Source organism: Caretta caretta, chromosome 9 (genome assembly GCF_965140235.1).
Source record: "Caretta caretta isolate rCarCar2 chromosome 9, rCarCar1.hap1, whole genome shotgun sequence".
Lineage (NCBI taxonomy): Eukaryota > Metazoa > Chordata > Testudines > Cheloniidae > Caretta > Caretta caretta.
This window is the reverse complement of record NC_134214.1, coordinates 88,632,603-88,649,770: the sequence shown is the minus strand read 5'-3', so window position 1 is coordinate 88,649,770 and position 17,168 is coordinate 88,632,603. Positions and strand designations below refer to the sequence as shown.

Sequence of the window (17,168 nt, the reverse complement as noted above, 5' to 3'; positions counted from 1 at the left end):
GTCCCCCATCCGGGGAAGAGCTAAGAAAGAAAACAAAGGAAATTAGCTGCGGCTACCAGCTAATCAAACATGCACAAACCTCTTAGGACACCAAAAATCCAATTCTGTTCTTAAGAAAGGTAAATTTTATTAAAAACAAAAAGAAAGAAAATGCATTTGGAATTTAGGCTTTTGCTTAACCCTTTACAGATAAAGCAGGTAAAGAACAGCTACCAAGAGGGATTTTACAGCTAACTGGCTGGGTGTCCATCAAAGGGAGCTATCCCCCCCTTTATTTATCACAACATGCAACACAACTCATTCATTCAATTTGTATGAAAATAGTGTTCATCAACATGCAGTGATTTGCTCATCCAGTGGATGCTATAAGCATGGGCTATGAGTTGGAAAGAAAGTAAAATGGCAGAACTGAGCCAATCATAATAGCACTGTGCTAATTCACACTCATGACTAGGAGAGCAATTGAAAAATATTGCTTTTTGTAAATTAGTAAGCTGAACAACATTTTAAAAGGAAGGCTTCAAAAATTGATTTTGTTCATTTATTTGACAAATACTTTTCACAGCATACTATTAAATAATGTTGTAGCATATTTTGTAACAATAATGAAGTATTTTGTAATATGAGACTTCATTACAGCGCTCCTCCACTGATATTATCACAGAGGACGGAGAGCCTGCTTTAGTTTGTGTGAGATTTATAAAATGCACTCTGGCGAGGTTCTATTATATAAGGATCATAATTTAGGAAATCAGTGAGAGAGTTTCTAAAAAATGTGTTACCCAGATTGGAAAACAGCTATTGGACTTAGGAAGTAGATGGGGTAAAAAGACACTCCCTTCGGAAAAAGTACACCTACACTGGAATAAAAGACCGGCAGCACAGCCGTGGCTGTCCTGAGTCAGCTGACTTGGGCTTGGGCTGCAGGGCTATAAATCACACTGTAGACGTTTGGGCTGGAGCCTGGGCTCTGGGGTCCTCCCACTCATGGGGTCCCAGAACTCAGGCTCCAGCCCAAGCCTGAATGTCTACGCAGCAGTTCTATAGCCCCACAGCCCGAGCCCTGTAAGCCCAAGTCAGCCGAGCCAGGCCAGTCGCATGTATTTAATTGCTGTGTAGACGTACCCAAGTGCTCAAGTCTGCCCCCCTTACTGAGTAGTAGATTACTGTCTGTAAGCCTCTCTACTCAATGGTAAATGTGGCAGAATATTGTCAATAAGCAGGGCCCAATGTCTTGTCACTGGGGCTAAGAGAAAGCTGAAAAAAGTTTATGAACATCTGTTCACCAATTCACTCTGACAATATAGTTTGTGGATCTTTGTATTTACCTTTCATGCATATTTGTAAGAGTTTATTTTTCCTCAAAAATGTTTGAAGAAAGTGAACATCTGGTGAATATTTGCGTAAATGTATTTACACAAAAGTTTATTCCAGAAAGGTTCACATAGCCACCTAGGAATCTCTTTGGATTTCCTTACCCCAGGCTATAAGAGTTTCAATCATCCAACCAGGGAACATGAAAAAATGCCTTGTGACCTTCAGTGATTAATCACACAACACAACTAATAAATAGCAAATATTTCACAAACAACCTATATCTGGTCACACAGGGTCAGACTTTCAGAATGACTCAGCAGCCAAAATTGGGGCCAGATTTCCAAAACAACACAGCACCCATGAGCATCCACAGAGAACAATGGGTGTAGCAGAGTGCTGAGCACTTTGGAAAATCTGATCTCAGTTGTGGGTCATGAGCCCCTCAGAAAATTCTGGTCATGAAGGTTTTGTCTAACAGTTTTTAATAACAAAATATTAGCAAAAATAAAAGCCCATCCAGGGATAATTATTGGCATAGAAAAATAAAAAGGACTAAATTTTTTGAATAAGTGATTCACTCTGAATCATTCACCCAGCAATATCTGTCACTAAGGGCCACGCTGAGACAAACCTCCTTGGGATGGGATGGGATGGGATGGGATGGGATGGGAAGGAGAAATAAGACTGGAGGAAGACTACTAGAATTCACAGTTTCCAAAGGAATTTCATTAAATGACAATGAAATCCAAGCAACTGAATCTATGTCCTTAGTTGTACAGAATTCCTTATTGGGTTTTTTTGGTGGTGAAGGATGGGAGACATAAAGCTTGGATATTTTTATCTAACACGGCTAGTTTCATTTAAAAGGAAAGAGGAAAAAAAACTCAGAAAAAAATACATGTTTTAAAGAAACCTCTCTTTTTTTGTGCTTCAAAGCAACCCTAAGGTTTCAGCAATAGACGTTCATATTGCAGGCAGATGCCTACATTCATTCAGGTAGGTTCTCGGTGATGTAACTCTGTCCCCATCTACTGCTGTAATAAAGTTTGTGGGAAGCTTTGGCTTTATATAGCCAACCAAGTATCCCAGAATGACCTGAGCAAGCCCTCAAAGGAGGCAGCAACAAACTGAAGCCTGTAGATGATCCAGAAAATAGGAGTCTCCAGTGAAGCCTTTACAAGGGAAAAAAATCTGAAGGTGGAAAGGAAGATGTATATAAAAGCGAGCGAGAGAGAGAGAGAATGAGGATGCTGGCCAACGTACAAGGTAAGTGAAGGCTCTTGCACATGTCCATTCATAGCTACATCAATGTAGTTTAGAAAAGGTCAAGGAAAGGTGGTGTGGAAATCCCCATAGAAAGCAACCATGTTGCTGTGTAAGGTATCTTAGGAAAGGATTGTAGTATCAAGCTTCCAGCCTTCTTTGTACTGCTTCCCCACAGCATTCCTGGGGTGAGATTTGCGAAATTTCACTAAACCCCCAAATCTCTCTTTCAGTTGTTCATGCCATATCAGTATTTCAGTCTCCAGCATTGTTACAAATGAACTAAAATGACTTGTAACGGCTTTCATTTCCTAATCCAATATGCATACATTATTGCATTAGCACTTTGCACTTATATTAAATTATGATCCTGCTAGTGTAGTTTAATGTGTTTGAGCTACATTAATGAAACATAAATAAACTTTCATAGAGCCTGATGCTGGCATCAGTCACAGACTGCAAACTTCCATAAGAGGAGAGAGAGAGGAGCCTGCAGCATCAGATGGTCACACATCTGGCTCTATGGAAAAGTATGTGTGCGTGTCTGTGTAGGAGTAGGTAATTAACAGTAATTAACATCTGTTTATATAATACATATGATATATACACATACAACCTGATACACACACACACACACACACACACACACACACCAAGCTGGGGCAAACCTTGTTGGGATGGGAAGGAGGAATATGGCTGGGCTATTGAAAATTATATGACAAAAGAAAACATATTCCAGATGGCACAAGCTCATGACCTAGTAGTATCCAACCCATTCTTTACACAAAGAGATGAACATCTTATTACTTACAAGAATGGAAGGACTAGAAGCCAAATTGATTACTTGCTTGTTTCTCAGCAGAAAATAAAAGATATAAAAGACTGCAAGGGCAGGAGAGAGTCTTATGAGTCAATATAGACCACCTAAATATTTCTCTTAGAACAAAAGTACAGAGAAAAATCAAAGAAGGTAAAACCAAAGATAAGATGACAAAAATTAGAAGGTAAGGCTAAGGAGGATTTTACTTCATCTTCTCCATAAGTGACTCCTTAGACACCACACGCAGAAGGAGTGGATAAATGTGGGGGGTTTATGGCAACAAATATATTGGACAGTTCAAAACAAGTTGTGGGTATTAAACAAGAAACTTGGAGTGAAGAAGTACAAGGCATGGTAAAAGAAAAATGTTTAAACTCTGACAAAGAAGTAGGAGCAAATGAGACCTGGAAGAATACATGGCTATAAAGAAATTGACCAGGAATGTAGCTACAAAAGCAAAAGCAACGACTTAGAACAAATGAAGGAGAAAGGGGAAAGTGTATAGATTGGCAAGGAACAGAAGCACCAAAAATAAAATGGAAGTGAGGTTCGCCCAATATTAAATTAATACGGTAGCATAAAGAATCAATGGAAAAAGGTATTTTGAACAGCTTTTAAATGAAGAAAATCCAAGACAGCAAAGTTACTTCAAAATGATGAACTTTAGTGTAGTGGAGCCTATCACACCAGATGACATGGCAAATACTATCAAAGAAATAACTAACAAGGCCCTACATCGAGACAAAATCCCTGTTGAGGCATGGAAAACATTTGTAAAGAAGGTACCCATCTGTTGACATCCCTGTTCAATTCAATCATGAGATGGGAAAAGATCTAAAACGCAGAAAGGAAAAGTATCTTGGTGCCAATATACAAGGTGAAAGGTGATGCTGACAACTGCACAAATTATAGAGGTATAAAGCTGATAAGTCATACAAAAGAAACTGTGGGAGAGAGTCATCGATAAGAGACGAAGAAGTGAAGCAGATATTAGTGCAATTCAATATGGCTTCATGCCAGGAAGGTTGACAATAGATGCTGTTTCTGCATTGAGACAGCTAGTGAAAAACTAGAGAGAAAAGGAAAAATATTCACTTGATGTTCATGGATCTGGAAAAGGCGGAGTTCCAAGAAAAGTCATCTGGTGGTGTATGAGTGAGAAAATGGAACTAGAATGTTCAAGTCTCATAGACTATCAGAGTTGGAAGGGACCTCAGGAGATCATCTAGTCCAACTCCCTGCTCAAAGCAGGCACAATCCCCAATTTTTTTTGACCCAGATCCCTAAATGGCCCCCTCAAGGATTGAACTCACAACCCTGGGTTTAGCAGGCCAATGCTCAAACCACTGAGCTATCCCTCCCCCTCCCCTGTATATAGTCATGTATATAGGGGCAATGTCAATAGTCCGCCCTTTTAGTAGTGAAACAAGTAAAGGTGGGAGTACATCAGGGATCAGCACTGAGCCCTTTCTTGTTTATCCTTGTCTTGAAGACCCTCACAGGGAACATACAGAAGGAGGCACCTTGGTACATGCTGTTTGCAGGTAATATCATTCTATGCAGTGAGAAGATAGTGTAAAAGAGGATTTTGATAAATGGAGAGATGCTTTGGAGAGGATGGTCCCTTCTGACCTTAATATCTATGAGGCATGGGCTCAAAATAAGCAAAGGAATTATCCTTGAAACTAGATGGGCAGGCAGTAGTGAAAATGCAAAGTTTCAAGTATCTGCATTCCAGAATCTGGGAAATGGAGGATGAATTAGAGGATGATAAACACCTGGTTCAAGTGGAGAGAGATAAGTGGTGTAGTGTGTGACAGGAAGATACCAGTAAAATTAAAAGGGAAAGTCTATAAAGTGGTCTGTCCAGGTTTAATATATGGCTCTAAATGTTGGGCACCAAAGAAGAAACATGAGGAAATGATCCATTCCACCAAAATGAAAATGTTGAGAGAGATGAGTGGTAATCAGGAAAGACTGTCTGAGGAATGTATATGTTAGAGACATGATCGAAATAATACCCAGTGCAGGCTCAGATGGTCTGGCCATGTAAAGTGCAGTCCTGACAATTATGTGAGTAAAAGAGTCCAACAGATCAAGATTAAAGGAAAAGGACAGAGAGGCCAACCCAAGAAGTAGTGGGATGTCACAAAGGAAGACATGTTAGCATGAGGTGCGATAGAAGATATGGCATTGAACAGAGCACTCTGGAAGAAGAAGATTCCTACAGTGGACCCTATTTGATGGGATTAACACAAGGAAGTAGAAGGAAGTAGAAAAAAATATAGATAGATAGATAGATAGATAGATAGATAGATACACACCTCCATAGAGCCAGATGTATTACCATATTATACTGTCGTGTGTGTGTGTGTATAGAATTTATACACAAAGATGTATTAGACCAAATCCACATTACAGAAAGCATTATTTACAGCCTGATTTTAAAAATTAAATCCAGCTGCAGCAGTGAGGAAACCTACTGACAACATAACAGAGATGCTCTTACATGCCTCATGACAACAAAACAAAAAAATCTTTTGTACTACCAAGGAGAACACTAATTACAGAAAAAAATATTAATGAAATTTGTGACAGGATTCCTTTTGTTGTGAAGCCCAAGCCTGCAGCTTTTAACTACACAAAAATAATCAAGGAAACTTACCCATGATTGCAAGTTTGGATACACTACAAAAGGCCATACCAAAACCGCCAATGACTGCCTACTGCAAAGCTACTAATTTACAGACACTCATTGTCAGAGCAGAATTAAAACCTAGTATAGGAGTGCACTCCTGTCATTTAAAGAGATGCAGCCTTTGCCAACATCTGCATCCAGCTTCCATATTCACCAGCTGCACTACAGGCAAATATGACAGAACAAAACAACATCCGCATCCACCTTCTGCATTCACTACATCTGTTACAGGCAAAAATGACAGCAAAAAGTGATTCCCAATATGCAAATTCACAAATAATGGTTTATTTCATCACGTCAACATGCAGAAGGTAAGAAACAGTATGTGGGGAAAACATACAGCGACCTCCATAAAAGATTTAGAAATTACAAGTAACCTATCATTAACGGAAAAGTTGACCAGCCAGGGGCCAGGCACAACAGCATCAGCAGCTGCAGTGTATCAGATAAGAAAATATTCCTCACTGAATAAGTGTCAAGGCCCGAATAACAGGTGTAAAGAGAATTTCTGGATATACTGTTTGAAAACAGCGTCTACTGAAGGATTTAACACTGAGGATCCTTCATTCTAGCCTTTTCAACGTGAAATCTTGAACGTTGTAGACATGTAATTGATTATTAAACTAGGTTAGAAATAAAAGTGGACCCAAGATTGGAAATAGTAACAAAGTTGTAACAGAGCACCGATTCTTTAAAGGAATTCCTTATGATTTTTAAATGAAAATTCAATATGCTTGTTTATAACTGATGAGAACAAGGACTAACTGATAACAAGTGACCATATTATTTTGTATTGGGGAGGCATCTGGAATCCCCAGCCATGGACCAGAACCCCTATTGTGCTATAGAAACACAGAACAAAAAGACAGTCTTTGCTTATATATTGAGAATTTGTCAGTTTCCGCCATGTTGTATTCTGCTTGTACAAATCAATACGCATCCTATGCCCAGAGAAAGGATAGAATATGGTCTGCACATATTAGCCATGTATGATTGTTATCCTTTACAGGGCCCATTAGAAACTCAGCATTCACTTTGCAGGTGCCTACAGTCACTATAGTGCCTTCCTATATAGAGAGCAAGAAATACTCTGGTACTGCTGTCACTGCAAGGAGGCACATGTTGAGTTTTTAATATCACCTACTGGGTGATAATACAGGTAGGCCATGATGTATAACCCATTTAATATATCTGGCTATTTACTTATTATGTATTTATGCAGCAAACTTAGATAGACTGGTACGTTATGATGGGCTGTATCTTACAACAGAATGTGAAAGTTCTGTTCTAGGAAAGGCTAGAAGAGTTGGATAATACATTCACCCTTAAAGGTTTGTACGTAGCCATAAGGTATTTCAATTACAAGATCTGACAGAGAGTCTATTTAATAGCTATAGACCGGGATCTACAGGCTGGGAGGGGCTTAAGTGCCTTATTTCATTTAGGCTGGTCTTTAACCTCCAGTAATGCCCTCCAGAGAATAATGCTGATTTTGGTATCTCTTACAGAAATATTCTATCTTTGTGTTCTAAAAAGACATCAAGATGATAGTTCAGTTAGCTTGGTATGGTGTCCTGTCAAGCTAAACAGAGCATTCAATCTTGATTAATACAAACATTCCTAAATTTCCTTGACTGCCATACATCCAGTCTTCTTAGAGGCATTGTTTTGATGGGTCAGGAAAAACAAATTACAATGTGCAGATTGAGGGTATGTCTACACAATAGAGAAAAACCCATGGCTAGCCTGTGCCAGCCGACTCGGGCTCATGGGGCTCAGTGGGTGGGACTGTTTCATTGCTGTGTAGACTTCCGGACTCAGACCCTCCTACCCAGAGGGTCCCAGACTCCAGCCCATGCCCAGAAGTCTACATAGCAATGAAACAGTCCTGCCGCAGCCTGAACCCCCCCGAGCCCAAGTTGCCTGGCATGGGTGAGCTGCGGGTTTTTCTTTGCTGTGTAGACATACCTTGGAAGGCCTAGTTACAGTTAACATGTACTTCTCTTTTTAACTTTACAACAGAGCAGGAAGTGTAAATTTTACAAACTGCAGCTCTTTGTTTTAAGGGGGAGGTTAAATCTCTTGTCCATAGAGTAGTGGATTGGTTTGGGGACTTTGCCCTTCCCCCAAAGATATTTAGGACCTAGGGGACCTTTGCAACAGAGTAAAGGTGTGTTAGAAAAACACTAGTTTGCTTCCCATCCTAACCCACTTATTTTAGCAAGAAGAGGTAGATACAGAAAACCCCCAGTTTGAGCATTCATTTAAGGTCTAAACTCCTTGATACCACAATTTTCTGTTGGTTGGGTTGTGTTGATGTTACCGGTTTTGGTGGCACTAAAGCAAACAGGCATGGCTTTGTGTCATAAAGAACACAGAGAGACATCCATGTCTGACAAAGTGAAAGTGCAAAAGTGCTTTAAACATTTTTAATATCCTGATTTTAAGGCATATTGCATATAATAGGGATTAAATAAAATAGAACTGTTCAAATCATTTTACAATATACTTGCAGAATACAATGGAATAAGATGTTGCAGGTACAGTATATTCTACTGTTAATCCACTCATGCAACTAACTACTCTTCATGTCACTGAGAGTTGCACATGAGGATTGAGAGAAGTATATGGCCCTTGATTGTACTGCCTTTAGATTACTTTTGGCAAAGAGGATGTTTCTTTATGAATCTTGTTGGTTTTCTTTTGGTGAAAACTTTGTTTAACCTACAGTGGCCAGAGTCACCAGCAGTCTCCAGCTGCTTTATGTTGCTCTGATGACACAAATCACTCAAACCTGGTTTAACCAGCTAATTAAACCGAACAGCTACTTTATATTATAGTGAAGTGCAAAGCTGCCAGAATCCATCAGTGAATCTGGCTCAGTATATTTGCCTAGCCCATGGATTTGTCTTATAGCCATATAGGTATATATGCCACTGCTAACAGCTCATTTGAAAATGCCACATTTCTGGTGATGCAACTGTGTGTTTCCATAGGACTCTGATCATATACTTGATTGGCATGTAATGTTATACTGTAAGAAAGCTGGAATGTACCAGTGAATATTTAGCATTTCACATTATGGAGATTATTGAAATAAGTATATGATGGAGTTATGTCCTGTGTGTCCGAGTTGTTTGCAAAGAAATATGCTAGTGTTGGAGAGAGGCACCTATGTTTGGGGCAGGCTTCAATCTGCTTTATGAGATAGATTTGCAAGCCAGTTCATAAGATCTATCACTGAGACAGCTCCCTTCCTCAATGTCTGAGAAAAGGCATTTCCAGCCATGCCAACCAGAACACAGATGGGCAAGTACTGTAGTTCTGTGGCAGACCAGTTAAAAAAGAACAAGCAATATCTCTCTCAATACACTGGATCCAACTAGAGGGCTGCATTTATAATATGAGCATTGCTATGTGTAAGGCAACAGATCAATGAGATTGGAATACCGTTTTAGCTCTTGATATGTTCTCTTCTCAGACCTTCTCAGGCCAATCTATTTAGCAATTGAGCACACAGGTTCTCAGACACTGAGATGGTAGCATCCTTCCCCTGAAACACAGGGGGGATACAAAACTTTTCCACGCTGTTCGATGCATCAGGATACACTTTAAAGATACATTCATTCTCCCCTCAACAACTGAGCCAATGTTTGGGGGGTTTAATTATAAGAATTTTATTTGATGTTGTATCTGGTCCCCTCACATTTTCTCCATCCCCAGTTCTTCAAAGCCACATATCACTGCTCTTCAGCCTTTCTTCATGACACACTTTCATTTTTATTTATCTTTCTCCTCCCACAAGTCACCCATCCTCAGTCTGTCTTTTCCAATAAGTAGTCTGCCATTTGGCCGATTCAGCAAGATAAGTAGGAGGCATAACATCCTCATCACACTGAGAGGTGGTAGGTGGGGCTAGCTCCTAAAAAATCATATCAATCATATCACGTTCACTTTGACAGCCACTCCTCCACAAATCTGGGCTGACAAGGGAGCCATGCATTTCTACAAAACTCAGTCCTACCCCAACATTTGGAGAAGTGATCTACACTCTCCTATAATTCCTCTCTCTCTCTCTGTTACTATCCTCTGCCTCTCGCAGTATCAATGATTGCAGAAAGGAAGTTTTCAAGGCCAGGACAGGAGATTTGTGTGAAGCATCATTTGTTGCTGTTATTATTTTTGTCTTGCCTGAAGCTTTTTGAGGTTTAAGAGATATTTAGACTGTAGAGCTTGTGGGTGGTGTCAGAACGGTTCTGACAACGTGCAGTGCTGCATCCGTCTCTAAACTGGCATCAGCAAATGGTAGTATGTCCATTGATTATGAATAGAAGATATTTTTTGGTTCACAGTGTGCAAGCCCCAATCAGTAAAAGCTACCAGATCAGCATTCATTTAGTCCAGTTTTGAAGAGGTTTGCCATCAGTCATTTGTCCATCTAGCTATATACCATCCTTGCGCTGTTTAGATGCCAAGAAATGGAAATAATTAGTGCTGAAGTGAGTCTTAATTGTTAAGTCATTTCTTCTCAATTCCCTTTTCCGAATGATTGCTCAGAATTAATTTACAGTATTTCATTTAGTTTAGAGGGTAACAATATGCTATCTGCATTGTACATTTGCTGTCCTGAACAATGAAAAAATTTTCGGGTAACATTTATATTGCATCCATTAGAGTAAGGTACAGGGCATGAATTACCCAAAGCTACAACAGTTGCCAGTGAAATCTTTATTTGCTATGCAAGCAACAAACATTACTATTGTATTCCCTATAATTAACATATGGTAACACAAATGCCACAGTAATATCAATTACTTTCAGTTGACAAAATTTGAAAATCTCACCCTATAATCTTTATGGCATACCTAAATGACTTGTGCTCTTAAGTCACTTAGGGCTAGATTCACAAAGGGGCTTAGTCACCGCTGACATTCACAAAACCACCACTCAGCTGCCGCCTAGTCCTGTGGGTGCCTAAATACCCATAGGCACCTCCGTTTTTGCGGATTGGCATACGCAAAGCTGCCTAAGTGCTGATGCTGCTTGGGGCCTTAGCTCACACCTAAGCCCTGACAGGATTTTCAAAACAAGACAGTCTCCCCACCTCTTTTCCCTGTCCGGCCCAATCCGGTGGTTGTGCTCTGACTGAGCACACCTAACCCTCACAAAAGACAGCCAGAGGCAAGCAGGCTGGTAATCTGGGAGGCTGGCCGGCAGAGGTGTGTAATGTGAGAGATGCAGGTTTGAATCCCCACTAGGCCTGACTTGTAACAGAGACTTAAAAGAAGCTCTCCTACCTCCCAGGAGAATGCCTGAACCACCTGGCTACTGGGTATTCTGGGGTGGGTGTCTCTCCTCTTGAAGCTGTTCACTTTGTATAAATAATTTATTGGAGCACGGACTTCCGGGTGAGTGCCCTAAACACTGGGCTAGAGAGCCGCTCTCACTGTTCCAGGCCCAATGACTATGTAATTATTTATACAAAGTGGAACACCCCCACCAAGAGAGATTCTCCACCCTAGAATACCCAATAACCTAGTGGCTAGGGCACTCACCTGGAAGGGGGAAGACCTGGGTTCAAGTCTCTTCTCCAAATCAGCCAGAGGAGGGATCCGAGAACAGGTTTCCCACATCCCAGGTCAGTGCCCTAACCACTGGGTTATTGGCTAGCATCAGGGATCTCGCTCTTCTGTCGTTTTTTTTTTCATAAGAAAGGGCTGAATTGCCTTCAGCACCTAACTCCAGGAGAGGGTTCAGGGCTAAGAATGCTGAGTGGAGAAATAGAAGTGCTATTAATATACTACGCGCCTCCCTCTGAACTGTCAGTCAAGAACCTAGCATCTAGATCAATCGAAGATAGGCACCTAAGTACCTTTAAGGATCTGAGCCCCCTCCCCTCTGCATTCATCACTGGCTAGCTTAGGACGTCCTCTTTTTGAAGCTAATCCTTTGGCCTAGTCAGAAGTGCCTACCATAATGGTCACCTCTGTAGGTTCCAGGGAACGTTTCTGGTGATCACACAAACATGCATTACTGCCCAGCGTTTTTAAAAAACCCTCAACCAACCTCATCATGCAAAAGGATCAGCAGCACATGGGACAGCTGCTCCAAAACAGAGCAAGACAAAGCAACACATGTAGCTGCTGAAGACCAGGTCCCACATCAGGGTGGCTGGCTGCTCCTCTGGAGCATTAGCAGCAAACTTGGCTGGTCTGCATCACAAAAAGAGGAATGAAATACCACCAGCCTCCTCCAAATAAAAGACAATTCCATGCAACGCTGACCCTTCAGCTCTAGCTGTATCCAGAGATTGAACTGGTTCACAGCAGAGGAGCAAAGAGCCATAACAACTGAAATCTTGTGGAACGCAGATAACGAAGCCACCCTCTGAGGGGCAGAAGGATACTTACAATGATTTACAAGAACTACCCATGCATATTATTATATGCATATACATGTGGATAGAAGACCCTCATGATCTACATACAAGGAACAGTTGAGTAGACTAGGTCTTCACATAACAGTACGGTAACCATCGTGGTTAGTGGAAAATGCAAATTCTTTGGTGAGCTCTGTGAACTGGACATTTTTTTAAATATATTAATAGCACTTCTTCCAGGAAGTGACCTAAGACTCTCCAAGATGCTGCCAGGATTCAGTCAGTTAAGTGCACTGCTTGCAACACTGAATCCCCATTAACTCAAAAAAAAAAAAAAAAGGAATTGCTAGTTCTTGTGATTTTATTGGGAGTCTTAAAGCCCCAGTTTCTGGAATCCTGTTACTACATGAGAATCTCAGCTTTATTTTTGTGGTTGCAGATGAAAGCTTGAAAATAAACCCTAAAACGTTCAAACAGCAGAAGGCAAATGAAAAGGACTCCTGAAGAACAAAAATCAAAACCCTTATGGTTTGGAAGCCAATAATATGATTGGGGGGAAAGGGGCTGACTCATGTTTTTTTTGATGTTTGGGGTTAACATGACTGGAATTGTCTGGTTTCCAGGCAAGCTTTTCTTTTTGTGATTAACCTGACGCACAATTAACAGTTTCTTTGGACAATTAATTTTCTTCCCTTTCCTCCTGGAATCATCCTGGTCGCATCAGGATGATCATAAAGGAACAGATTCTGTTACCTAAGAAAACTATGAGAATTGAGTAATAGGAAGCTGTAATTTAGCTAATCTGGAGAGAAGCGAGTGCCTGCTGAAGAAAGGAGTCCCTCCAAAAGGTTTTAAGTTTCACAGTGATGATGGACATAAGAGTGAGTTGACAGTGTTGTTTCTTCTTACATTAAATGTTAAACATTTTGGATGGAAAATATGCAGATAACATTGAGATAGGAAAGCTCCAACAGAAAGCAGAGGGAAGCCTTGATATGGGGTAGATGTGCCTTACGAAGGACAAGCCTTTGCACGAAAACAGGAAGTCATATTAAACAGAGAATCAGTATTACATTTCAGACAAGCTCCACTTTACCAAATGTTACAATGGAAACCCCCTACAGATTTATAACCTTAAACATTAGAGGGATTAGTGGTCAAGGTCTTCAAAAGTGACTAGTGGTTTTGGGTCCCTAACTTGAGACACCTTAACAGGTCCTGATTTTCAAACGATGGCTGCTCAGCTTTTTCTGAAAATCAAGCATCTCAAATTGGGCACCCAAAATCAACTGAAAATCTTGGCCAACAATCTGATTAAGTACAGTGAACTTTCTTCAGTTTTTGAAGACTAAAAAGGAGATTTTTTTCATGCTCCTTTGACGCAGCACAACGGCCAAGCAGAGGGTTTTTCCTCTCATAAAAATAACTGTGGTGCCGCACTGCATGTGGGTAAAGAACTGAAAATGATGAAGGGTATTTTCTAATGGAAAATGGAAGCCAAAATGGGAATGCTGAGATTTCCATTATAAATGTGGAGGCTTCTAACATAATACAAACTCTCATAAAATGGTCCTTCATTTCTAGGGGTAATCTTTGGAGAAGATTTAAATACAGTGATGAATATGAGAAAAGATGGACACCAGTCTTAGTAACAAAGCCACTTCCATATTAAACTTAAAACAGCCAGTGGGTTAATTGACAAAGAGAGATGGTATCACTCAAAATTAGAATATTCATATCATTCCCTTAGATACAAATCTTAATCCAGGCTTAATATCTTATTTTATGGAACAAAATCGTAAATGAGTTTAGTTTGAACTATGCAATGGAACATATAAGTGCTGTCTAATCACAGTCTTGTTAAGAAACACCTACTACTAAATTCAAATAAAAATAAAAGACAATTATGGTCAGCAAAAAGACTTTCGCTGCACATCTCTGAAGTAATCATCAAGATCAAGAATGCCATAAAGGACTATATTCAACAAGGATACTCAGGGTATCAAATCTAATGTTCTCTGGGATACAAAGCACAAGCTCTGAAGCCTCCAATTATTGTGCTTTGATAAGAACAAAATTGAGTGAAAGCTAGCCTGGAAACAGCATAAGCAAAAGTTAAAATGATCCTATCAGAAATTAAAGCCAGTAGAGGGAAAATAGCCAAAACTACCAAAAAAAGTACAAAAGAATTAACAGAAAGCTCCATATAGCTCTGAGAAAGAAAGGTAACAATAACTTAATTGGAAAGCATAAAATTATCACAGCTAACTAAGCGAAAAAATGATGCTTTAAAACAGTCATCTATAAAGCATAGAACAAGTCATCCTTCAGTTTAACAATAGTAAATCTCAGACCATAAGCCAACTGACTGTACACTCTTAAAAAGAAGGGTAGTGTTGTGGTAAATCCCTGGATTAAGACTCAGGGGAATTTGGTTAATTTCCTAGCTCTGGTATAGACTGCCTGCATGAGTCACTTAGGTGACTTTAAGTGGCGAAGTCCCATGTTTAGGCACCACTGAAATCCTCAGACCCTGGCTCAGCTGCCATTTAGCCCTGTAGGAACCTAAATTTCCACTCTCCAAGTCCCATAAGTGCCTACATTTCTGCCTGGATTACCTTGCATCTGTTCTTATATTTTACTACATTGCTGCCTTTACAAATGTGCATGTCTTAAAAAAAGAACTAAAAACAAACAATATAATTTGCCCTTTTGTCCTAATTTACCATGGACCATACCATGTGGGCATGGCACACCTGGAGCCTTTGGGGGAGTTACAGACAGGTACTCAGACATAATTTGCCTTCTATGGCACCAGGAATGTTGGGTACCCCAATGCTAATTTGAGCAGACTGGGACTTGTATTCAAAATGCAGCCTTTAGCATTCATTGCACAGATGATGTCTACTAAAAAAAAACAAAATGAAAAATCAAGATCCCCATGTATCTCCACAGACCCGCAGGGACCAGGCCTAAATTCTAATTATTTAGAATGAAAGAAGCTAGACAGCTATTCAGAGGCAAGCAATTTTTGGAAGGTAATAGACATGCAAGAGTTTATCAACAAAGCGGATCCCACTTTCAAATATCTAACTTGGCAACCTAGAAATAGAGACAGAACCATTAAGGCTCTAGACCTGCAGAGCTCAATTCACCCATATAAAGCAACTGTTTGCAAGACTGGGGCCTACTGGAGACACAGCAAGCAGACACAGCAAGCAGAACTGGCCTCTCACAGCCAGAAGGGACATACTTCTTAACGTTGTACTGCATGAGGCAGTGGGGAAATAAAAAAGTGGGAATCAGATCTCTGGATTAATATCTCAGAAGCAGACAAAATTGTAGTTGAGGACTATGATAAAACATGCTTCATTTCATGTTCTCTCTGTGAAACACACTGTCAGATTGGTAGTGCCGCCTCACTAAATAAAGAACTTGCTATTAAACCAACCAGTGCTTGACAAGCTGGGAAACTTAAGGCACCCGGACCTATTCATGGGCAAATGTCAAAGATGAGGGTGATGGGAGAAAGTGCAAACCCTGGCAAAGACAATAGCTCATGGGTATTCTCTGTCCCCGAAAACTACTTTATTTGGAATTTTTCAAGAAATCCCCTTCCTTATGCAGCATATTAAATGATCTCCCCATCTCATAACATTAGTGAGAAACAGAAATTATCTACAAAGCTAGTGGAATTATCTACAATGCCCTTGCAAACAGAAGTTGGGATTTCTTGACTGGATAAACTGTACAACAAACAAAAAAAAAAGCAACACCGATAAACATACCAAATAGTGATGAGGAGATCACGCACCCAGCCACCCAGCCCTGTTCATGTTTTTTTTTTAAATTGGGAATGGGAGAAGGTCAGGAAAAAAGGAAACCAAAATTGTTGCTCAGCTTTAATTCCTGCAAGCAGTGTTATTTAAATGGACCATATGACGAAAGGGAACATGAAAAGCTATATAGAAAACCATGATTCAGGCAACTTCCCATCTGTTTAGTTCAGATAATTTTAGTTTACTTTTTTGGGAACTTGGATGAGCATAATTAAATGTAGCATTGGCTTTAAAAAAAATTAAGAAACCCTAATTTGCATGTTAAGCTGTCCTCATTTCCCAATACTGTGTAAAGTTTTGAACGCTAATCTGTAATGTATTGGATGATATGCAAAGTCTTTTTACTGTGTGTGGATTTTATAAAGACATGCAAATTAAGAGAATGTTTGGAATGGGTAGAAAAATAATTTTCCAATAATTATATGCAGGGCGGCAGAAAAGGTGTTTATAAACTTTTCCCCACTGAGGTCTTTTATTCTTGACTGCACATTATTTTTTAAAGTATGTTGCATAAATTGGATTTTTCTTTTTAAATGTAACTTCAGGTTAGAGTGCTCTACTCGGAGCTATAACCCACTACAGGGTTTGTACTGGACCTGGCCACTGGTGGGTAGAGGCATTCTGCTTTTAGTGTCACGCCATGCATTAGCCTAACAAATGCATAACTTGTTATGGTTTATTCTACATTGTGTCTTCAAGTCCATGTGACAATATAAACACCTGATCTGAAGATGCAAATACATAATCATTGCAGGAGGGCTGGCTAGGATGAGACTGGACTCATTCAAACTAGGCAAAAAACATTTATGCAGGGCAGGAATTTATAGCCCTTTCAATATGCTACATACGTAG

At 40.0% G+C, this 17,168-nt stretch overlaps 1 protein-coding gene across 4 annotated transcripts in view; it reads left to right on the top strand.

Moving 5' to 3' along the window:
• GRIA3 (glutamate ionotropic receptor AMPA type subunit 3) overlaps nucleotides 1–17,168 on the top strand; it is a 221,808-nt gene that overhangs the window by 194,347 nt on the left and 10,293 nt on the right. The gene's annotated exons all lie outside the window — the stretch shown is intronic.